This window comes from Aquarana catesbeiana, linkage group LG11 (assembly GCF_042186555.1).
Source record: "Aquarana catesbeiana isolate 2022-GZ linkage group LG11, ASM4218655v1, whole genome shotgun sequence".
NCBI classification, from domain to species: domain Eukaryota; kingdom Metazoa; phylum Chordata; class Amphibia; order Anura; family Ranidae; genus Aquarana; species Aquarana catesbeiana.
In genome coordinates this window covers 239,047,686-239,072,265 of record NC_133334.1, presented here as the reverse complement: position 1 = coordinate 239,072,265, position 24,580 = coordinate 239,047,686, and the positions used below count along the sequence as shown (strand labels likewise).

Here is a 24,580-nt window from a genome sequence, read left to right as displayed (position 1 = left end):
TAATTTTTCTTTTAAAGTCCTTTTTTTTTAAAGATTTAAAAAGATTTAAAGAAAAAAATATTTAATAATAAAACTGAAAAAAAATGTATATAGGTAAAAAATAAAATAAATAAATATAAGCAATAGTACACAATAACAATTAATCACACACAAAAACAAAACACAAAAATGTATTTGCAGCCTCCAAATTATTATTATATGTTATATTAATATATCATTATTATTATTATTATTTTTATTATTTCAAGCACATTTTGCATATACAGTTCAGTGAGCAAAATCAACAGTTTCAGAAAAAATGGTAATTTTACGATGAAAACAATTCACAGAAATGATTCTATTCTAACCTAATTTTAAATTAGGAATGTAATTCCCTGCAATGCAGCTGGTTCTATGTGTGCGCATTACCATTTGCATAGGTGTGATTGGGACCCAAAAGAACAATCAGATATCTCTGTGATAACATAATTATTGAAATTTGGAAGAGTAAGTATTGAAAAAAAAAAGAAAGTAAAAAAATAATGGATAAAATAACAATTTAGATTGTACTGAAAATGCATTATAGTTTCTTATTAAATAGGCATATTTAATAGGAAATATGTAAAGCAATAAAAAAAACGCAGTGGTGACATATTACCAATCAAATATATTTCCTGTACTGATCTGACGGCAGTAAACTGAGATGGCATGCTATGGATACTGCATTTTGCACTTCATGGTTGGATATTTTATTTAATAGGACAGAACATGTAACTTTTTCTGCACATTTTTTAAACAACCTAAAAAGGTTTAGTCTTAAATTTTATATTTCGTTACTAAAAAAAATTTGGTGATTTTATATATTGGAGATCCTTGTGTGGTGCCAGTAAAATCCAATTAGATTTTTTTCTTTTTTTGGATTATTATAGTATTGCGGATGTAGTACCGATTTTATTTTTGCATGATTTTCTGCACATTGCCAGAATTTAAAAATGTAAAGGAGAGTAATTGTTATCTTGTTCCTGTACAGACTGCTCTCTATACAGATTACCCAGTGAAAAATATTTGCATTTTGCTGTTGTTTGATAGTCATGTTGCCTGTCCACACCAATTTATAGTTATCTACAGCTAACAATAGAAAAAGTTTAGTGGCTTGCGTATTAAAAGTGCACTAATACTATATTTATATTTTAATATTGAAAAGTAGCTTGGAGCTGGTTGACTGCAAATAATAAAGATTTATTTGACTAAAAGCTGAATTCCAGGCAAATAAAAAAAAAAATATTTCAGCTCTGTATTCATTATTATATAGTAATAATATATATTTTTTTCTTTAACCACTTTAATACCGGGAACTTTTACCCCCTTCCTTCCCAGGACAAGCTTTCAACACTGTCGCACTTTGAATGACAATTGCGCGGTCATGCAACACTGTATCCAAACTACATTTTCATAATTTTGTTCACACAAGTAGAGCTTTCTTTTGGTGGTATTTAGCGACCACAGTTTTTTTTTTTTTTTGCTAAATAAACGAAAAAAGACTAAAGATTTTGAAAACAAAACAAGCTTTTCTTCGTTTTTGCTATAAAATTTTGCAAATAAATAATTTTTCTTCATAAATTTAGCCTAAAATTATTTTCTTTGGTGAAAATATCTCAAATCAGTGTATATTATTAAGTCTGTAGGAAAGTTATAGAGTCCACAAATATATATCTGAAAAATGTATCAATCCTAATGTAATGATGGCCTATGTAATTTCTTGAGGCCCTAAAATGCCAGAACAGTACATGACCCCTTTTTGGAAAGTAGACAGTCTAAGGTATTTAGAAAAAGGCATGACAGGTTTTTTGAAGTTGTCATTTTTTTGTAATTTTTTTTTGGAAAATGAAAAAAAAATTCCCTTTTTTTTTTTTTTTACATACTGTCACCAGTGCAGTACAGTATCTTTATATAACTGGTGGCAGTGATCAGGGACATTGACTGGTGACAGTACAAAAATAAAACGTTATCATTTGATTTTTATGTTGATTTTTATTACATTTTTTTTCTTTTTTTTCCGATTTTTTTAACACACTGTGACCAGAGCAATATAATGTTACCATAGTAAAATTGTACTACTCTGTGGAAGTGATCGAGATTTTTTTTTTTTCTTACACATTATCTTTGCATATAGAAGTGAATTACATTACTATATACAAGCATTTTACTAATTAAAACAGATTCATTCAGTTTTCTTTTGTTGTGATTAGCTGTGATTGGCCCTGTCTGCACCATGTGATCAACTTGACCAATCACAGCTAGCATAACAATTGTACACAATAGATGGCATGAAAGGAAGCCATCCATTGTGTGCAACTGTCTTGTGACCTGCTGTGATTGGTCACGGCGGTTACATGATACCGGCAGTAAGCTGCACTTAGCTGGCACCCCCTTACAAGACCTGTAAGTGGTATTTAACTGCAGCAAATAAAAATGTAGGTCACTTCCTCCTGCCAGACAGGATTTTACTGTTTAGCAAAGCTGTGTAAATCTGAGGATATGATTGACAGAAAAAAATCATGTTAAACAGCTTCATTGTATCAATATCATATGGGTAGTTAGATATACTGCGGCAGGGCGGACGCTCTGTGCCAGATCACATACGTGATCTGACACTTTCGGGTCTGGGGCCCGCTCGTGCGCTGCCGGTGTGCCCGCTCCCGCTGTGTCCAAACACGCGGGAGCCAATCAGCGAGTCCAGTGGATCCGATGTCTGCCGCGACCCCACCAATCGTTCCGGAGATCTGCAGAACGGCGGTCTGCCTGTGTAAACAAGGCAGATCTCTGTTCTTTGAGAAGGGAAGACAGAGATTGGTGTTTCTGCTTTCCACAGTAAAAGCACCTCCCACACAGTTTGCAAGTACTCCCAGGGAACACAGTTAACCCTTTGATCACCCCTGATGTTAACCCCTTCCCGGCCAGTGTCATTAGTACAGTGACAGTGCATTGTGCATTTTTTTACCACTGATCACTGTATTAGTGTCACTGGTCCCCAAAAAAGTCAGATTTGTCCGCCACAATGTCGCAATCCCACTAAAAATTGCTGATCGCCATCATTACTAGTAAAGACAATTAAAAAAAAATAGTTCCATAAATCTATCCCATAGTTTGTAGACGCTATAATTTTTGCACAAACCAATCAATATACGCTTATAGGGATTTTTTGCACACAAAATGTGTAGTAGAATACAAATTGGTCTAAATTGATGAACAAATTCAATTTTTCACATTTTTTTATTGAATATGTTTTATAGCAGAAAGTAAAAAATATTGTTTTTTTTTTTCAAAGTTTTCAGTCTTTTTTTGTTTATAACGCAAAAAATAAAAGCCGCAGAGGTGATCAAATACCACCAAAAGAAAGCTCTATTTGTGGGTACAGCGTTGCACAACCACGCAATTAAAAATATCGCAGTGTCGTATTGCAAAAAATGGCCTGGTCATAAAGGGGGATAAACCTTCCAGGGCTGAAATGATTACAAGAAAAGATATTAAATATTTAATATATAATATATATATATATATATATATATATATATATATATATATATATATATATATATATATATATATATAAAATATAAAAAATATATATTATATATAATATGTTTAATATTTATATTAAACATTTTTTTTTAAAAGTTACTTTATCCCTGGATTTAAAAAATAGGGAGAGCTGGAAATATTTTGGCACGCATTCACAGATAATGTACAATAACACTGGGATGAGACTGCAGATGATGTTGAACTAAAGCCAGCACACGTTACATTCATTCTTTTATTGTTCCATGTATAACATTTTTTTTTACTTGTCTATATGTCAGATGCTGATTTATTGGGGGAATTTCAGCTTTGCAATGCCTCTATTCTGCTGTCTCAGAGGATAGGATTTCGATAGCAGCCAAAAACAATCCTATGTCACTTGCCAAAGATTAATAAAGTGCATATTGCCAGATTACAATCCTCCAGACGAGGGTCTTTATTTAATAACATGGCTTCAGCAAAGAACAGGCTTGTAAAACAGTAACCCATAGCAACCACAGATCACATTCATAGTTCTAACTGCACTAACCTGCTAAGATCTTGTTGCCATTGGTTCTCTGTCACATTATTAAATCAGCCCTATGGTTGTTTGAGTACCTAGGGAATACCACGAAGGCCGAATTGTATTACTTTTCTAATATTTTTCTCAAGATTGTATAAGGGAAGACAAATGTCAAGCTTTAAAGTGTATTTCCACTTTTGCAGCCAAATTGGGATAACACCTATTTTATATTTGTTACATGTTCCCATTAACATAGCATAACTTAAAAATTCCTTAAAAATTGTTGGTTACCTTTTTAAGTGTCTTTTACTTGGCTTAAAAATCCTTCCATGCTCTCCCTGTTTGTAATGATTAGGAGGGGGCTGTGGTTTAATGGTTAAAGTAATATTAAAGTCTCTGTTTTTTTTTGTTTTTTTTAAATAACAAACATGTCATACTTACCTGCTCTATGCAGTGGTTTTGCACAGAGCAGCCCAGATCCTCCTCTTCTCAGGTCCCTCATTGGCACTCCTGGCCCCTCCCTCCTGCCGAGTGCCCCCCACAGCAAGCAGCTTGCTATGGGGGCACCCGAGCCAAGCCGCTGCTCTGTGTGCCCATTCAGATGTGATTTGGCCCTGCCCCTCTCTCTCCTCATTGGCTCAGTGACTTTGATTGACAGCAGCGGGAGCCAATGGCAGGTGCCAATGGCATCAACTGCTGTGTCTCAGCCATTCAGGAGGGAGAGTCCCGGACAGCCAAGGCTCTTGTGTAACAATAAATAACAAAAGTTGCCATGATAAGCAATCAAAATGATTAAAAAAAAAAAAAGTATCCATAGAGTAAAAAAGTTCATGTTGTTCTACAAAAGAAAAAACAGTGCTTGCAAACAAAGTCTACTTATAAGTGTCTAATTTATGTGAACAGGTAATTTGTGAGAGCCGATCACCCAGGTGCACCTCCACCATAGGTCACATAAAATGAATTTTAGCTGGTTCAGCAGGAATTCGAACTGTCTATGGCCGGCCTAAGGCTAGCTACACATGGGTAGAATATCACTTAGCAGCACCTGTGATAGCACCATCAGTGAGTTGACAAATTTGGTTAGAAGCCCTGAAAATGTAAGTTGAATCACTTTGCCAATGGTTTGAATGTCAATGTTTGATTCTGAAATGCATGGAAGTAATGTAATGCCTGTGACTCTACCACATACCATTAATACCATAAATAAATCAACAAATGTTCATGATAAACAATGAACTGTCCCCATAAACCATTAGTAAAGAAACTAATGACGTCAGGTATGACAAAACTAGTAGGGTGGAGTTTATGTCTAGTCATACCACGTTAGTTCACATTGCGATCTGTAGATTGTTTTTATCCAGGATTCTTTTAGCCGTACTTTGTTGGATTTGTTACATTTTATATTCTCAATATACCATCCTAGTTTTATGCTATGTGGCGTACTTTCCTCTTTTTTTTACATCTTCTCCACGAGTGAGAGAGAGATGAATTAACCGGCTCAGTTGGTATCAATATCACTCTGCTTATATCTGGTGGATGGATCCTTCATGTCGCATGAACTCATGCTTTGCTAGGCTCCTAAAATGTGGAGTCTAGCCTTCTGGTAAGGGCACATCCTTTTCTTATCACAGTGGAAGGTGCCCTTTTGATCATCAGTTGTTCACCATTTTAAGACACCATTGCAAAGGATTGTTTTCGTCACATCATTTGAGCACTTGATTGGACTAATCACAGTCATTTATTACCATTTATTACTTTTTCACTGATATGTATCTATTCACTTAACGTGGCAATTTCTGTTTATATTAGTAAAGCAAGCATTTTAATGGCAACCATTTTCAAACACAGTTCTAACCATGTATGGCTAGATTAAATGTCACTGGGTCTTTGAACAAAATTGGAACTTAAAAGATAAGTATGGCCTAGGCTTACCCCCTAATCTTTTATCTTTAAAATCTCAGGTTTACTGGGAGCATCAAAACATATTCCCCCCCGAAAGACCAGCAGCAGGGCCCCCTTATCTAAATCACATTAAGAGCTCATCTAGGGGGATGTCAACTCTCTCCAGGTAAGCTACTAGGGATTTACTGCAGCTAGGTAAGTGGTAAGAATAATGCTGTAGAAAGTACAGGCCGGCAACTCGACAGCTTCTCCATAGAAAATATTTATTTAAGCATTACAGCAATAACATCATCCAAAAACTGACATGTTTCGGGCTTAGGTCTTCATAATGCTTTTGATGAAGGCCTAAGGCCGAAATGTGTCAGATTTTTTTGCTCTTGCTAAGAATAATGCTGTGACCGGGGTGGTGGGGGGTATTACAAATTTATAGATATACATGGGGTAGAGGGGGAGGAGACAACCTATGTGTATGCATAGAGCTCATCAGGTAATCTGCTTTTCATTATTAGATATTTTATATAAATATTCTCAACTCCTTTATTAAATTATCTGGAGTGTTTGTGTGTAAAGCTCCCAACTGTCCCTCATTTGGAGGGACTGTTTCTCTTTGGCAAATCTGGCTGTCCTTCTTCCCTATTCAGTTGTCCCTTTTTTGACCTGACTTATAGACCTCCATTTACAAATGTTAACCTCTTTCACCAAAATGTAGTGGTTCAAAAATAATTGTGGGTTTAACCAATCGTAACAGGGTGTGTGGCAGATGTGTTGTGTGCCTACATACTAAAGCTGGCCATACACTGGCAAATTTTGGCCACTTCCTGAAGAATTGGGTGGAGGCTTAATGGGTGGTCCTCAAAAAAGTTGAAGAAGCTAGGCAGAAAATCGTCAGTCAAATGCTCCTGCATCCAATCTGACGCAGGCGCTGTTTGGGTATTTTGATAACTGATGTCAAAATTCAAAATCCGCAGTGGAGATTTGTCCATGCACACTGTGTAGCTTTTAGATGGAGCAATCCATATGCGTATGGAAAACATTGATTTGCGTATGACCATCTTTAATAGTGTCCCCCTTTCTCATCTCAGAAAGTTGGGGTGTATGGTTGTGTTCATGCAGATACCAGGAAAAGAACATTGGGGTTGATTTACTAAAATTGGAGAGTGCAAAGTCTGGTGCAGCTCTGCATAAAAACCAATCAGCTTCCAGGTTTTTTTTTCTGTCAAAGCTTAACCACTTATGTCACAGAGTGAAAGGACAGGGAGATGCCTTTGTAAACGAGGCATTTCCCCGTTCTGTCTAAGGACATGACAGGGATCTACTGCTCCCTGTCATTGGGAGCAGTGATCTCTGTCATGTCAGTGGAAGCCCATCCCCAACAGTTAGAACACCTCCCTAGGACACACTTAACCCCTTGATCGCCCCCTAGTGTTTAACCCCTTCCCTTCCATTGTCATTTACACAGTAATCAGTGCATTTTTATAGCACTGATCGCTTTATAAATGACAATGGTCCCAAAATGGTGTCAAAAGTGTCCGATGTGTCCAATAATGTCGCAGTTTTACTAATAAAAAAAAAATTATAATAAAAATGCTTTAAATCTATCCCCTATTTTGTAGACGCTATAACTTTTGCACAAACCAATCAATATATGCTTATTGCGATTTTTTTTACCAGAAATATGTACAGTATAAGAATACATATCAGTCTAAACTGATAAAAAAATTAGTTTTTTATATTTGAGGATATTTATTATAGTAAAAATTTAAAAATATTGCTTTAATTTCAAAATTGACGCTCTTTTTTGTTTATCGCGCAAAAAATAAAATCTGCAGAGTTGATCAAATACCACCAAAAGAAAGCTCTATTTGTGGGAAAAAAAGGACGTCAATTTTGTTTGGGTGCAACGGCGCACGACCGCGCAACTGTCAGTTAAAGCAACACAGTGCCGAATCGAAAAGTGCTTTGGTAAGGAAGAGGGTAAATCCTTCCGGGGCTGAAATGGTTAATTGAAAAAAGTGGCATCTCCCTTCCAGCCTCCCAGAATGTTTTATTTTCCTATTCAGTAGACAGATGATCATTTTAACTCTTTCAGCCTCACTCTATACTGTAGATCTATGACGTTTCATAAATGTTCTGATACAAGTGTTTATTTCATCAGCAGTATGAATAAATCTGATTTATCCTCTTGGTAAGTGTTTCTTTGTCTGAGCTTTTATTAAATGCGTAGTCAAAGACCGAAGCAATCGTTTTAAATCACTTTTTGGGCAGTTACACTGGCAGGGAGAATACAGTGCAAAGTACACTTTAGCACAGAATGTAAAACAAATAGTAAAGAATGGCAGTAGAATATTGCTATGATACAGAGGGACCCCTGACATTACTATTAAATCATCTATATTGCAATAATTATAGGTTATTTGATATAGTGAAATCTATGTTCTGAAAAGAGAATAATCAAAAGCATTCCACAATCTTAACAATCTAAGTCCAATAATTCTAAGGTTAAAGAGTAACTCCACTTCTGTTGAGAAAAAAAATCCCTTCTGGGGGATCTATGTACATTGCAGGGATTTTAACAAACTTTGTTGCAGGTTCCTACCTTTTTGTTATTCTGAAGAATAAGTTTGTCCATGTCCATGTACAAAATTAATGTAAATCAGAGTGATTTTAAAATGATCAAACAGCTGCTGCACCTGCAGGGTTCTAACAAGGAAAGTGGCAGGGTCTGCATCGCTTTAGACTTGATTTCCATTTGGAAATATCTCACCAAAAATAACAATTTTGTTACAGGGGGTGCCAAAAATCTGACTTGTAACTTTGTGTAGACTTCTGGGAAAATAAGTGAGCCAATCACACAAACAGGAAATGACATTTCTTGGAGGTGTTCTGTACATCATTTGTGTGCAGAACATCTCCAGGTTGCCATTTTGAATTTGCAGTGGGCCTTGCGGTTTTCCACAGCCTCCACTGTTCATTGCGGTTGCATAGGAGGTCCATTAATTGTTTTAATCTGTTAATTGCTGTAGCCATTTGAGGCTTTTAATAAACTACCCCTACGGTTTCACACTATGATAAGTGCGTCCTCTCTTTTTTCTTACCTATACTGCTGGTGACATCCCGTCGGAAGTTATGGCCTACCTGGATGAGGAGGATATCGGAGGATTTGCTCAACAAAGAGGTCGAGGAGACCCCATAAGCCTTATATGATCCTTTCTGTCATAAGGCATGGGGATCTACAACATCTGGTGAGTGTACTTTCACACTTAAAGTATAACTAAAGGCAAACTTTTCTTGTTTTGTTTTGGATAGAGTGGAGATGGATTAGAACACCAACCATCTTTTATTGCTGTCTGTGCTCCCATTATAGAGATTCACCCTCTGTATTTGTCCTGTTTACTATTATCAATGAAATTGAAAGTAAAAGAAAATCCCAAATTTCGGGTTGTCCCCAGAAAAGTAATAGAGGGGAAATCTTCCAATGGGGGCACTAGTTCTGGTGACCTGGGGGTCCCCAAATAATTCCCTTAATTTGCAGAGATTTTCTCTCACTTCCTGTGTTTCTATGTGACAGGAAGTGAAGGGAAATCTTTGCAATGGGACACAGATGGGTAAAAAAATCCCACAGGGGTTATGACCCTCCCTTACTCTGAAATGAAAAAAAAAAATTTGCCTGTAGTTCTACTTTAATTTTGCATTGTATGATCCAGGTAGGAGGAACTTCCATTTTTATTTTATTTTTTATTGGATTATTCAAAGGAGTTTTGGGGGACTTTGTTTCTTCTGCACATTTTTATTCACATATATTCACTTGTTTGGGCATCATATAATAATTGTTGGGCACTTAATGTTTTCAATGATCTGTTTATCTAAAACAGCCCCCTTTTTGTTTTATATATATATATATATATATATATATATATATATATATATATATATATATATATATATATATATATATAATTTGCCATCTATTTGTTTGCACCAAGTTTATGTAGTTCACATTGTACACTTTTATTTATTAATGTGATATTGGCAAGCACTGTTTGCACAATAGGTTTTGTGCACATTTAGTTATGCCATTTTGCATTGCAAATAGTTGGTGCCATAACGGATCACATTTGCAGCATCATGGCAGTTGAATATCAAACAGAGGCCAAGATGGCAGCTTCCTTGGCTGAAAATGATAGGAGGGTTTAGTTCCACTTTAAAGGACCAGTATAATGAAAAAATATTGTATTTTAATAACTGTATGGAGTATTGTATGTATAGATAGTACTGAGTACATGTATTATTTTTTATTTCACATCTCATTTTTATTATTGTATCTAAATTTAAATGCAGACCAAGTTGATGAGGATGAGAAAAGCTATAACACTGCCGGAGGTGCTTACAATGCTCACATTTTATTCACAGTGTTTAAATCTTACAAAAATTCCCTAATTGCTCAGACTCCCCAGGCAGTGTGATAGTTTGTCCCAATCCCTGGCACTGTCACTTTTGCCTGACAATTTGGCCTTCATGTTATTGATGAGCAAAGTGTAAATATAAAGCGAAAAAAGTATAAATGAGTGTAAAAAAAAAAAGAAGTAAAAACCTGAATACTATTATCATATGTATTAACCATGTACAGTTACCAGACTACAATATTTCCATGATAGTGTTTTTTTTAAGAAAATTGATCATAAAAAAGATCTTTCTTAGACGTCTCCAGAAAAATCGATTTCTACAGCTGGAATTGTTGGCTGTTTTCCATTTAACAAATGATTTTTTTTGCATGTCTGATTTAACATCTTAGGATAACTGAATGGTAATACATAATACACATGTGCTTTTTTATGTACCTGGAAGCACTATTTTGATATTTTTGGCACCATTGCTTGTGAATTTTTCAAGTGAATGATCTTTTTGGAGGAAGAAATCCATACTGTACATTGGTTGCTTTCCGAAAGAATTTTCTTTGGAAAACCGTAACTAAGAATTTTCATCAGTGGCGGCCCGTCCATAAAGGGCTCATTGCCCCCCCCCCCCATTCTATGCGTCCGGTCCCCTGATCTACATATCAGAGCACCGGACTATGGATTACAATGCGGGTGGGTGTTTTTTGAAGCACTTGATTAGAGCCAGAAGCTCTAATAGGCTTTAAAAAAGGGTGGCCTCGGAGCGCAGAGCATTGCACTCCGAGCCCACCCAGTTGTGTGATGATAGCAAATGAATTCTCGCTATTTTCACACTAAAGTTCCCCCCTGCCAATAAGAAGGCAGGTCGTGAAACCTGTTTCCAGATTGGCCAAAGCGTCAGGCAATCCTATTGAATGCCTAGCTCTTTGGCGAGAGAAGAGACACACGGTGGAGGAAGCTTGAGGAGCCGCCACTGCCCGCACTCCAGGAGAGGAAGAGAGGACACCCCAGCCCCACCACATAGTGGTCTGATCACCTGTGGGGGGGTGCTGTCAGAGTGCCATGTCACTCTGGGGGGTGTTGTTTGCTGCCCCCCCCCCCAAAAAGAGGAACCCACCAGCCGTCACTGATTTTCATTCTAATTTTGCACCATTAGTGGGCAGCAAAAGCCGATTTTCATGCAGCCATTAAATTTAAGTGAACAGGTATGTTGGAAATTGTTTAAAAAACCAAACAAATTTCTAATCAATGATGGGAGAATCATGTGAGAAATATAATCGAAAAAGAAATGTGCAAGAGCTGTGACCTGGAAAAAAAAGAAGATTCCCAGCCTCGAAAATTCTTTTCTGTGGCAACATGAGGTGATATTGAAGGCTTTGTTGGTCGAATTTCAAAATCAAATCAAATTAGTTTGGAATTTGACCCATGTATGGCCTGCATTACTCTTCACCAAAAGATCCTAAAGGATAAGTTCACCTTGCAGGTAAAAGAATATGCATTTATTATTTTTTTTTTAGGAGCCTGTAAAGCATTGCATCTGCAATCAGCAGATCGTGGGCACAATCTCGGGCTCCTGAAGAGTGTATGTGCAGCTGTTTGCCTGTACCTTGTATGGGCAGGCAGTAACCAAATGACAGGAAAAATCTATGAACTACTAGAACTCTCACTAGTGCCCTGATAGTTCATTGGGAACTACAAGCCATCAGCCGCAAGTGAGGTTGGTACTTGTAGTTAATTTATTCACAGAACTCTGTGAATAAAGGGCACGCCCATGTGGGTGGAGCCCCGCAAGGCCACGTTCTTTTCAAATTGTGACAGCGGGTGCAGGGAGAAGGTCCCCAGCCTGATGTCAGAATTAGAAGGGGGATCTGGGAGAGGCTGTGGAGCGGGAACGTGTTACAAGTTCCACCCTAAAAATGGGTGGATAATGCAACATGGTCCCAAAGGTGAACTTATCCTTTAATCATTTACAGGGCTTTTTTTTCCTCAGAGAATAGGTGCAAGTACTCCCCCCTTACAAATTAATCCTTGTCTCTGCCCTCTACCTATCTCCAAGCACTGTCCTTCTGTTCCATCCCCTACCCACCACCTAGTCTCACCCCTTTTAAAGAGTATCATTTTGGGGTACTAAGTAATTTCTACAGAATTTATTCATGAAAACAAGAAAACCAGTAAAATAGATCCCCTGCAGCCAAGAATAATAGACACCCACAGCAGCAATCGACCCCCCTACAATAAAATACCCCTTAGCAACAACAGATTCACCCAAGCAACAAGAGATCTACCAGCAGCCAGCATCAATAGCCTCTCCAGCAGCCAGCAACAATAGGCCCCTCTCTCAACAGTAGATCCCTTCTGGCAACAATTGACCCCCCTCAGAAACATAAGATCCCCACATCATCAACAATAGACCTTCCCTGCAACAATAGGCCTATCCCCAATGACAATAGATCCCCCAGCAGACAGCATCAATAGGCCCTCCAGCACACCCAGCACCCATTGTCATTACATACACTAAATGCTGGAGGTGCCAGAACTGTGTTCCCGATGAAAAAAAAGCACCAATCAATTATACTAAAAAATTATGTAAACCTGTTCTTTGCCCATGCAAAATTGATCCAGGGAACATTTGATTGCCCTATAGTATCAGGAAGGATTTTTTTCCCTGTAGAAAGCAAACTGGAACATGTTTTATAAGGCCCAATTTACACTGGTGCACTTTTGCCTCGCTTTTCCAGCGCAACAAAAGCACAAAAAAACTATTTCCTATTAAATGCTATGTAAATGTTCTCACTGCCCTGCACTTTGTAAATGTTGCATACTCCATTGACTTTCAATAGAAGGTGCCTTTTTTGGTGCACGTTTTCAAAAGCGCATCAAAAAGGCACCTTCCATTGTAAGCCAATGGGAACGCATTAAAAGCTCATCAGTATGAAAGGGCCCTAAGCTGCACAAAAGCTCAACAAATGTCCATAAGTGTGAAAGGGATCTAAGGGTTTGTATGCCTTTCTCTGGGTTCACTGTGGGTATAGGGTTCTTCTGTTCATGAAGTAGTTCTATTGCTGGTTGAACTTGATGGACTAGAGAGCTTTAAAGTGGAATAAAAGTCTAACTCTAAATATCCTTAAAAAAAATGCTCCTCCTAGCTATTCTGAATGCCCTGTATAAAAAAAGATCTGTGTACTTACCTACTTTTACTCCGGTCCAGTCCCATCACATGATCCCGCAGCTCCAGCTCACCTGTGTCAGTAAGCTGCTGCTGCTTCAGGGGGGAGGAGGAAGCGCTGGCAACAGCTGAGCCATGGGAGCCTATGGGTGATGTCATAAATCCAGGATTTCACTTTTGTTGCTGAGCACTCCCTTACACAGGGGAGCAGGAACTGCTGAATCACTTGACTGGACCAAACCAGATTAAAAAAAGTGCCCCCGTTAAGGAGATTTACGTCTCTATTTGTCCTGCTAACCACTTGCCGACCAGCCGCCAATGTTATATGCTGGCAGGCCGGATCTCCTGCGTAAATCGCGCAAGTCGCCATAGCTGTCGGGTCGGGTGGACTCGATGTCCAACGGTGACCTGCGATCGCCTAGTACAGAGGCAGAACAGGGGTAAACAAGTGGATCCCCGTTCTGCCAGGAGACATGTCAGGGATCTGCTGTTCCTAGTCATCGCCCAACCCCGTGATTGCCCCCTAGTGTTAACCCCTTCCCTGCCAGTGTCATTCTTACATTGATCAGTGCATTTTTTATAGCACTGATCAATGTAATAATGTCAATTGTCCCTAAAAAGTGTCATTTGGGGTTAGATTTGTCCGCCACAATGTCGCAGTCACGCCAATAATTGCAGATCGCCACCATTACTAGTAAAAACAATAAAAATAAATAAAAGTCCCAAAATCCATCCCATAGTTTATAGACAAGATAACTTTTCTGCAAACCAATTAAGATACACCTATTGCGATTTTTTTTTACCAAAAATATGTAGAAGAATATATATCAGCCTAAACTGATGAAAAAATTCATTTTATTATATATTTTTTTTGCATATGTATTTTAGCAAAATGTAAAAAAAAAAAAAAAAACATTTTTTTTCAAAATTGATGCTTTTTTTTGTTTATAGTGCAAAAATAAAAACCGCAGAGGTGATCAAATACCACCAAAAGAAAGATCTATTTGTGGGAAAAAAAGGACGTAAATTTCGTTTGGGAATAACGGCCGCGCAATTGTCAGTTAAAGCGACGCAGTGCCGTATCGCAAAAAATGGCCTGGCCATTAAGGGGACAAATCCTTCCGAGGCTGAAGTGGTTAACCATTATTATTGAATGTAAGATTAAAAGAAAATCCCAAATTTTGGGTTGTCCACAGAAAAGTAATAGAGGAAAAATCTTTCAATGTGGACACTAATTCTGGTGGCCTGCGGGGACACAAGGGATTCCCTTATTTTCTGGTACTTCCTGTTTTGGCTATTGGACATGAAGTGAAGGTAAATCTCCCCAGTACGACACAGACAGCAAACAAAAAAATGCACAGGGGTTATAACCCTCCCTTACTTTATCCAAAATGAAAAAAAGTTTTGACTATAGTTCTACAATGCAGGCATTCTGAGTAAAGCTGCCCACATAGACCAGTGGTCATCAACCCTGTCCTCAGGGCCCACTAACAGGCCAGGTTTGGAAGATAACTGAAATACATCACAGGTGATATCATTTGCTGCTCAGTGATTGCAGTATTCTAATCTGCATCTCCCCAGGTAATACATAAAACCTGGCCTGTTAGTGGGCCCTGAGGACAGGGTTGATGGCCACTGACATAGACCATCCTCTGCACCTCAATCGATGACATCCATTCCACGTTGTGCTCCACCAGTGAGATCTGAAGAAAATGCGGAAGCATTGAAACGCATCATCTGACACGTCCATACGTCACTTCCGCCCTTTAGTTCCTGGAACATTGTTTGCGCTCCACGCCGGTCTCCATCCGGTTCCTGTTTCCTGCTACGGCCCTGGCTCTCCATGTCCCATTAGATGCCAACTCTCTTTGCGGACACCCGGACCCCTCCATCTTCCTTGCAGCCCAGCACCCATAGCAGAGACCTCACAGACCACCTGCATACTACAGCGCTGACAGCTTCTCCACCGGAACCTGCACTATGCACCTTTTTAACATCTGAGGAGGAAGTCCCTGGACCCATTATATGTCCTTGCCTGTATTTATCCTGTCCTTGTGAGTAGCCATTTGGCTGTTGTTTTTATATATTTTAAATTAAAGTCTTTATGATACTGCACTTAGATTGGCGCTTCTTGCCTTCTTTTCCACCAGTGCTTCAAGCCTCGATTTCAGATCACTCTACTGCAAGGTGGTCTTCCCGATCACGGTTGCAGACTGACAGCAGTGAGAGCCGGCAGTGTGGAGGATGGTCTATGTGGACAGCTTCACCCTGGATGCCTGCATACTTAGGTGTACCTGTTTTAATCATCAACCATGTGAGTTGCTAAATGTTGTACCTTCATTAACTATAACCATATTGCTACACTTATGCCTAGTTTCCACTGAGCCGATCGGTTCGGTTTGGTACGGTACGCTATTTTGAGTGTTTCCATTATGAAAGCGGCCCATACAACCTAACCGACCCGCACCATTCTGGGTCCTGCTTCAGATGTGGGGCCATAGAAAATGGTACGGTTCGGTTAGGGCGGAGCTACGATACATTCCACTGATTGGCGGACGTGTGACGCCATGCTAGCCATTTTTTCTAAACCCACGTATGGCCCCTGGCGGCTTAACTTGCAGTGGAAACGCTCACCTGAATAGGCCGGACCATTCTAGGCCTTCCAAACTGTACCGACCCGAACCGATCCGCTCAGTGGAAACGAGGCATTAGAAGCGCCTCTCTTATCTTTTATACTCTGTACCTCTCAATGGATTTTGCTTTTAATCCCCTTGTGGAGCCTTTCATTTGTGGATGGACATTTTATGGTTACACAACCTGGTCACATTGCTATAATCTTTTTATATAAACTGAAAGATCTATAAATAAATGGTTGTGGAATGAATCATCTAAGTTTCCAATATTTCTTATGGGGAAATTCGCTTTGATATAAGAGTGCTTTGGATTACAAGCATGTTTCTGGAACGAATTATGCTCACAATCCAAGGTTTTACTGTATAATTCTTTGCTCTTAGCAGCCAGATAGAGCAGCAGGGATGGAAAGGAACAGTAAGTTTAAGCAGTTGGAGGGGCTGCCATTAAAGTGAACCTGTTGCTTTGCACTGCATGGGCAAGTTGCTAGATTTGAGTAGAAGGACACTTACAGGTCCGGCAACCTCTGTCCTTTATCAATGGTTAGCATTACACAAAGCACAGAAACAGACAAAGCTTTGCTTAGACTGCTCAGCTATGATGAACATGACTTACTACTAAACTACTACTACTACTAAACTTACTAATAAACTACTTGGAGGACAGTTCAGAATCAGAACTAATCTTAGAAAGTATTATTTTACTATAAGAGTAGTTGATGCTTAGAATAAACTTCCAGCAGAGGTAGTGAGCCAGTCAACAGTAAATGACTTCAAGCATGTATGGGACAAACATAGATCTATAGTAAAAAAAAAAAATACGAAACATGTATTAAAAAAAAAGGGGAGGCTCGCTGGACCACTCAGTCTTTTTTCTGCCGTCGCTTTTCTATTTTTCAATGTCCTCAAAAGTTTTTCCTATGCATTAAAATGCAAAAAATCTTCACAGGTGCTTTTCAGATGGAGGCATGGAGATTCCACAAGTTTTTTTGCTTTAGAAAATTATGTGTTTTGTTTTTAGCATGATCTCTTGTGACTATAGTAGTCATAAGTAAGACTTATTGCAGCAAGATAGCCATATACCATATTTATGTTCTTAGTGGCCTATTCACAGCTGCCATTGTTTAGGTTCGGGGGGGGGGGGGGGGGGGGGGGGCAGACAGCAATAAAAACCTGACAAAGGTTCTAACTGTTCACTTCTCTATCCAAAACTTGAAAAAATGGGTTTTGCTCATGGAATGTAACATTCTATAAATACGTCTTACACTCTACCTCCATTTATAATGTACAAATTTCTATACATATAGATGAAGGTCCTTAATAATTTCATTTACCTTTTCAGCATTGTTCAAAGTGACAAGGTTGTTCATAGACAAGACGTTATGATATCAGAACACATCAAATATCAAAGTTCTGCAGATGTTGTTTACCTTTTAAATCCCTGACCAGAGACATATCTCTTCACCCTTACATGTCAGTCATCCCCTATGGATGAAATCTGATTTATCTCCCAATGGTAATTCGACGCAGAACACAGTGACTGGAAAAACAGTTCTTACAGGAAATATTCATTAACCCTCTCCAAGTCTCAACTGAAAGTGATTGTAAAGTCTCGTTTTTTTTTCTAAAAAAATAACAAACATGTTATACTTACCCGCTTAGTTGCAATGGGATCCTCCTCTTCTCGGGTCCCTCTTCTGTGATCCTGGCTCCTCCCTCCTGTTCAGTGCCCCCACAGCAAGCAGCTTGCTATGGGGGCATCCAAGCTGAGTCACAGCTCTGTGTGTCTATTCAGACATGGAGCCCTGACCTGGCCATGCCCCCTCTCTTCCCTGATTGGCTAGCTGACTTTGATTGACAGCAGAGGCAGCCAATGGCGCCACTGCTGTGTCTCAACAAATCAGGAGGGAGAATTTTAGAAGGCTGAGACACTCATGGGCATCGCTGGACAGAGAGGGACCTCAGGTAAATGTTAGGGGGACTGAGGGGGGCTGCTGCACACAGAAGTCTTTTTATCTTAATGCATAGAATGCATTAAGATGAAAAACTTTCTGCCTTTACAACCACTCTAAGACTGGCAGAATGTTTCTATAAGCAATGTAGCCCTACCACTAAAGTGATTATAGTGGCTTCCCAACTTCCTCCATCTTTAAAGGAAACTTGTGATCAAAGAAATATAGCAACACATGTTGCAGTTGTTCTTGTGTTCCTGGAGAACCCCCAGTCCTGCCATCACATCATTTTTTTTTCCAATGATGCAAAACCCCTGGTGAGTACTGTCTAACATATGGGATTCCTTTTTTAATGCATTGGGTACTATATGGTATAGCTATGCGTCTGTATGTTTTAGTAAGAGGAGCCCAGCAGGAACTAAGTGACACTGGATGAGGGATCACCCACTCTTCCGAAACAAGGATGAAGGAATCTTGGCATATAAGAAACAGGTAAAGAGATCCATTGGACCCTTACTAGTTCACTCTGGAAGACCTGCTCCATTTCTTAGCACCCTCACCACTGATTGCAGTGTAAACCTGACTCTTTGGGCATGCAAATATTATTAAAGCAACCGTGTCATCGAATAAAAAAATCTTCAAAAGAAGAGTACCTGTAAAAGAAGACTCTCAAAGTACACACCTTTCCTGTGCCGCTAGGACACTGGCCCATCCAGTGAGAATCTTGTGCTCAAATCCATAGGGAAACTGGTACTTCTGGAAGTGTTGATCTCCTGGGTGCTCTTATTGCTTCCTCTCTTTGGCATTATTATTGCAGGTTAGAGTAATAGCATGGAGGTCAGCAGAAGGAACAAATGAGAGATGCTGGGGACCCAGGAGATAGATGTCCTGTAAATGCTGGGTTCGCTATGGATTTCAGCAGAGGATCTCTACAGATTGGAATGGCATTCTGGCAGGGCAAGCTGTATGGAGAGTCTTTTTTTTACAGGTACACTGCTTTATAGCTTTTTATTATTATAACTATTAATTATTTTATGACAAGTACTATTCTTCCTTATTGGCTTTCTCTTTAGTAAGCAAACTGGGCTTCTGCAGGCTCTGCAGTGCAGGGCTGAACTTGTAATGGGTCCAAAGCCCCACGTTAACAGTTCCCTGAAGATACTGGTTTACCCAATTAGGCCAATCAGCAATTTTCAGCAAATAACCAATCTATGCAGAATGGTCACTACAATTTCAGTTTTGAGGGAGCAGATTTGCTCATCCCTATTCTGAACAACCTATGACTGCTACAGACTGTCAGTTTATAGAGGACATACACACATTTAATAAAATAAATGTATGGAATTTTGCATTTTCTTTTTTAAATTATTATAATCACTAAAAATACAAATGAGTTTATTTTCAGTTAAATTTGAAATATTGTATATAAATATTTCACATTTTTATTTCCAGCACATGCGTGGTGCTTTAAGCTCCTTTTCATGCATTTACCGGGCTGTGTATAACTGCTGTACAAAAAAAGAGAACGCAATAGCTCAAGCTCAAATTTGCAGAGAACTGAATGGGTTCATTTATAGAGTAGAGGCTGCTCATACTTCAAAAAGAACATTCGTTTACATGAAAAGCGGTAAAGCTTTGTTCACTTACTCCATCACAAGCAAGGAAATTATGTGCAAGGGAAATTAAAAAGTATTTTTGTTCAACCCAGCGGGCTGAACGATACAAAACCTTACAGATAGCTGTATTCACATATTGTATAGCTATTGTGTCCACCCCCCCCCCCCCCCCCCCCGGAACACAGAGATCAGTACTTGCAGCCATTTGCTTCTGTTGTACACATGGGCCGACAGTTAGATGGTTCCTGCTGAACCGACCTTTTTTCAGCCAACCTACCAATTTGGTCTTCCCCACAAAACCACATTTCCAGCAGTAATTAGAAGAGCCTGGCCCAGAAAAGGCCTTTGGTATTTTACACATCTGTTGGGGAGGGTCCCATCCTCAGTTTATCATGTGCTCTAATAATATGAAACTAGCAGTCTTTGCTCAGCAGCCAACAGAAGTACTTTATCTAATTACTACCTTATAATGGCCATTCACACATGGCATTTTCTCAAGAATTTTTGAACACTTTCATTCAGCTTTTGATCACAAAAACAACCAAGCCAATTCACGTAACCTATCATCAATGATTCAAACAAAATGATGCATCGCTCAGAGCAGTGGAGTTTGGATAAAGACCGGAAGTCGCAATTTGGGTGCCTGAGCTGTGGTGTCCTCCCATCCACCAAAAGACAAGACAGTCATCGAGAAAAGACAGCTGGCAACTCCATAGTCTTCAAGTATTTTATTTTGCCATACTAGTGAGTACACAGACAGTGCCGACGCGTTTCAGCGATAAGCCTTGTTTACAGCACACCTACCAACAATAATGTTTTTTGAAACTTAGAAAAATGACAAACCAATCAAAAAAAATCTATGGCCACCAGCTTCAGTTTTTTCAAACAGACAGCTGGTTGAAAGTGGTTGAAATTGCCTGCCAACAGCCATGTTTATATGGCCAATTGCTCCAGTTTTGTTAAAGTGGAGTTCCATCCAAAAGTGGAACTTCCACTCATCAGGTTCCTCCCCTCCTCCGGTGACACAGTTGGCACCTTTCAGGGGGGAGGGGAGTACAGATACCTGTATATTACAGGTATCTGTACCCACTTCCGGCGTAGATAGCCGCAGAATCTGCGGTTATTTACGCCACTTCCTGCTCCCTCCCCGCTGCCTGCTGGGAAACACACGGGTCCCAGAGGCAGCAGGGAGCATTCGTATTGCGCGGCGCGACTCGCGCATGCGCAGTAGGGAACCGGGAAGTGAAGCCGCACGGCTTCACTTCCTGATTCCCTTACCGAAGATGGAGGCGGCAGCACCCGAGGACGGAGAGACGCTTTGGCCTCGGGTGCCGACATCGCGGGCGCCCTGGACAGGTAAGTGTCCATGTTTTAAAAGTCAGCAGCTGCAGTATTTGTAGCTGCTGACTTTTAAAAAAAAAATTTTCGGCGGCGCTCTGCTCTGCTCTGCTCTGCTTTAAAAAAATAAAAATAATAATATTGTGGTTGATTTACCAAAGGCAAATACACTGTTCACTCTGCAAGGGAATTTCCTCGGAGCTAAGTGAATGAGGTGTAACATTGCACATTGTTTAAATAAATTTCTATCTGATTAAAATAAAAAAATAAAAAAGGAATACCCAATCATGTGCAAAGTTAATAAAAAAACAGCATTTTTGCTTCCACATGATTGGATGATGGAAGTCGGCAGGCCTTCACCTCATTCACTAAACTTTGGAGAAAGTAGCAGATATGTCCAAATTAGATAAGACACTTCATCCCAATATTGAATTAGAAATCATTCACTAAGCTCTTGTTAAATGTACAGTCTATTTGCCTTTAGTAAATCAACCCCACTCTATTCTGTTATCTGGATGCATCTGTACCTGTTATGATATTGTTTTTATATTAATTCATTATTGCCTTGATGTATATCCATCTCCACATATACATGCAGATGTAGCTGTCTTGCAAAATTGACAGTGTTGGGACATACAATAAATGGGGTGTTTGAGCAGCTACACAAAAACATAAAAAAAGCATATGAATAAGATGAATAAAGGGTAATTGTTTCAATTAGTATCTGTGGTTAACTATATGCATAAATTCATGCTAAATAAAATAGGAAAAACTAAACTGAATACTGTCATTAAATATATTAATCACATACAAATAGAATGCAATATTTTTATGTCAGTGGTGCTCTACGAATGTCTACTACTGAAAAACAGGAGTCATTTAAATATAAAAGGCAAAACAGTTGGGGTCTCATTATAATAAAAAGTATTTTTTTTTATAGTAGTTTAAAGTAGTTTTAAGCCTGTGATCATCACAAATTCAATACCCAATCAGATTCAGGAAAAAAAAAAAAAAAAAAAAAATATATATATATATATATATATATATATATATATATATATATATATATATATATATATATATACCTCTGAACTATCTGGGCAGTTGGTGAAAACACAGTCCATTTGTTTTACACTCAGTGAAATTTCTACCTCAACGTTAGTAGATCAGTAACCTTCACAATTGCCATACTGCATCAATGTCAACAAAGTCACCTATGTAGCAGATAAGTCTGCTTATTACTCTAAGTATAAAAAAAACAAAAATCCATAGGATCATTATTTATTTCGATTCGTATTATCATATGCAATTTTTGTTACATATAATTATTTATCTTGTCTTTGTTAAAAAAAAAAAAAAAACTGTAAATTTTATCTTAATGTGCTGTCTTACTTTTTAGTGGTGGTCCATTGCGTTCACTAAATAAAATTAATTAAAAAAGAAAGAAGAAAAATCTTCACCGTAACACTGACAATAATCAGTCTTTTTTTTTTGCTCTGACACATGGTAGTATAAATCAGCTAAAAATAAAAATAAATACTTCGGCTATTTAGTATAAGCATTATAAAATGCTGAACGAGAAAACAATAAAATTAAAAGTAAGTGAGCGATGTATTTTTTGTTAGCTTGGCTCAACCCTCTAATCCCTTGTCATGGTACAGAGGCCTGCAACGTACATTAAAAGCCTATTTTATCAACAACACAATGAAATAAATGAATACATAAACAAATACATAACATTTCAATAGGATATAGAAAATGCATTGTTTTTACAAAAACTGTGAAAATATTGCCAGTACATATAATTGAATTGCAGTGCATGATGGGATAACTTAGGGTTAATCATCCTTAGTCCAATCCTTGCTCTGTTCTTCCCATTAACACACAGAGATAGTATATCTTGCTAAATCAAAGCTCACCTGGGATTTGTGCTTTTTTTTCTTTTTTTTTTTTTTTTTTTTTTTTTTTATCAGTTGGAATTTGCTTTCCTCCCAAGAGTTGGTCTGTACGTGAACCTCCAGCATCCCAATCTCGATATAACATTTTAGCGCATTCAAAAGCTATTTGTTGAGCTACATGTACTGTGTGCCCTCCTTATTTATTTCTTTATACCGACACGGAATGTAAAGTGAAGACGTACCTTTTGAACTTCAGGCATCAACGATTTTCACATCACCGATGTGGAAGATTCCCGAGTGTACCTGGGCGAGTGGATATATCAAAAGAAACAAGAGTTCATGAATATTCACAGCTTAATACAGAGAGATCTCATACTTACAGAACCTAAATACAGTGATTGTATTTTGTCTCGTAATATAAAACATTTATATAACATGGTACAGTTGGAATTCATCAAAAAGTTAACCACTTCAGAGACCTTGGCTGGCTGAACAATTTTTTTTTCTTCAACTTTTGAAGATGGATAGTTTGCTGATTTTTGTATTAATTTATAAGCTGAAAGGCTTCAATAATAACTGATTTAATATATAAACTAAGAAAGTCATTTACTAAGGAACAGAGTTTTTTAAAGTGTAATTTTTTTTTTAAAGGGAACTCTTGACCTCCTTGTATTTTATTGTATAGTAATTATACTGTATCCCTTTATATTGTAAAGTGCTGCGCAAACTGTTGGCACTATATAAATCCTGAATAATAATAACTTAAAAAAACAAACCACTAAAAAAATCATATCACTGGTTTTGTTTTTATTTTAAATTGATAATTTAAATTATTTTAAATTAATATATGTTTCTGGGCTTACTCAGCATAATAATCTCTAAATGTATTTTTTATTACAGTACTATCATGGCATTCTTTATTTGTCATTGTGTTCTGTACCAATGTATGATTTGACAAAGTTTAAAAAGCAAAAATACTTATAAAAACACAAAATAATTGTTGGCCTCGCCCTATTATTATTACAATTTTCTATTTGTAAATCATCAATAGATTTCTGCATATACAAGCTAGGGCTGACCATATACAATTATCTTCTACAATGTTCCTTTAGATTTACCAAAATCATATAATACGAGGTCAAACCTAAACACTTTCAATTTGTATGCAATCAGGCAGGCCCTTGCACTACATAGTTGAAAGTAAATCTAAAGGAAATTGAATTAGAACATTGTATAATGTATGGTCAGCTTAAGTGTTGGGGAGATAATTGAGCTGATTTACTAAAATTGTAGAGTGCAGAATCTGGTGCAGCTCTGTGTAGAAACCAATTAGCTTCCAGGTTTTGTTGTCAAAGCTTATTTGAACAAGCTAACGTTAGAAGCTGATTGGCTATCATGCAGAGCTGCACCAGATTTTGCATTCACCAGTTTTAGTAAATCAACCCCAATGTGTAGAATAAGTGAATAAGCTACCAGTGTGCATTTTTTTAAGCTTGGTTGTTTCTAAAAAAATTAGGGGGGCGCTAAAAAACAAACTTGAATAATAACTAATACCAAATGTCCAGTAAAGTGCAATATTTGCATGAGCTATACAGCAAAACTATATATATCTATATATATATAG

At 38.1% G+C, this 24,580-nt stretch overlaps 1 long non-coding RNA gene across 1 annotated transcript in view; it reads right to left on the bottom strand.

The window, feature by feature from the left end:
• LOC141112596 (uncharacterized) overlaps nt 1–23,262 on the bottom strand; it is a 54,321-nt gene extending 31,059 nt beyond the window's left edge. Inside the window, exon 1 of the long non-coding RNA XR_012236622.1 lies at nt 23,199–23,262. This is a non-coding gene — a long non-coding RNA (uncharacterized lncRNA). The remainder of the gene's footprint in view (nt 1–23,198) is intronic.
• Nucleotides 23,263–24,580: the final 1,318 nt, after the last annotated feature.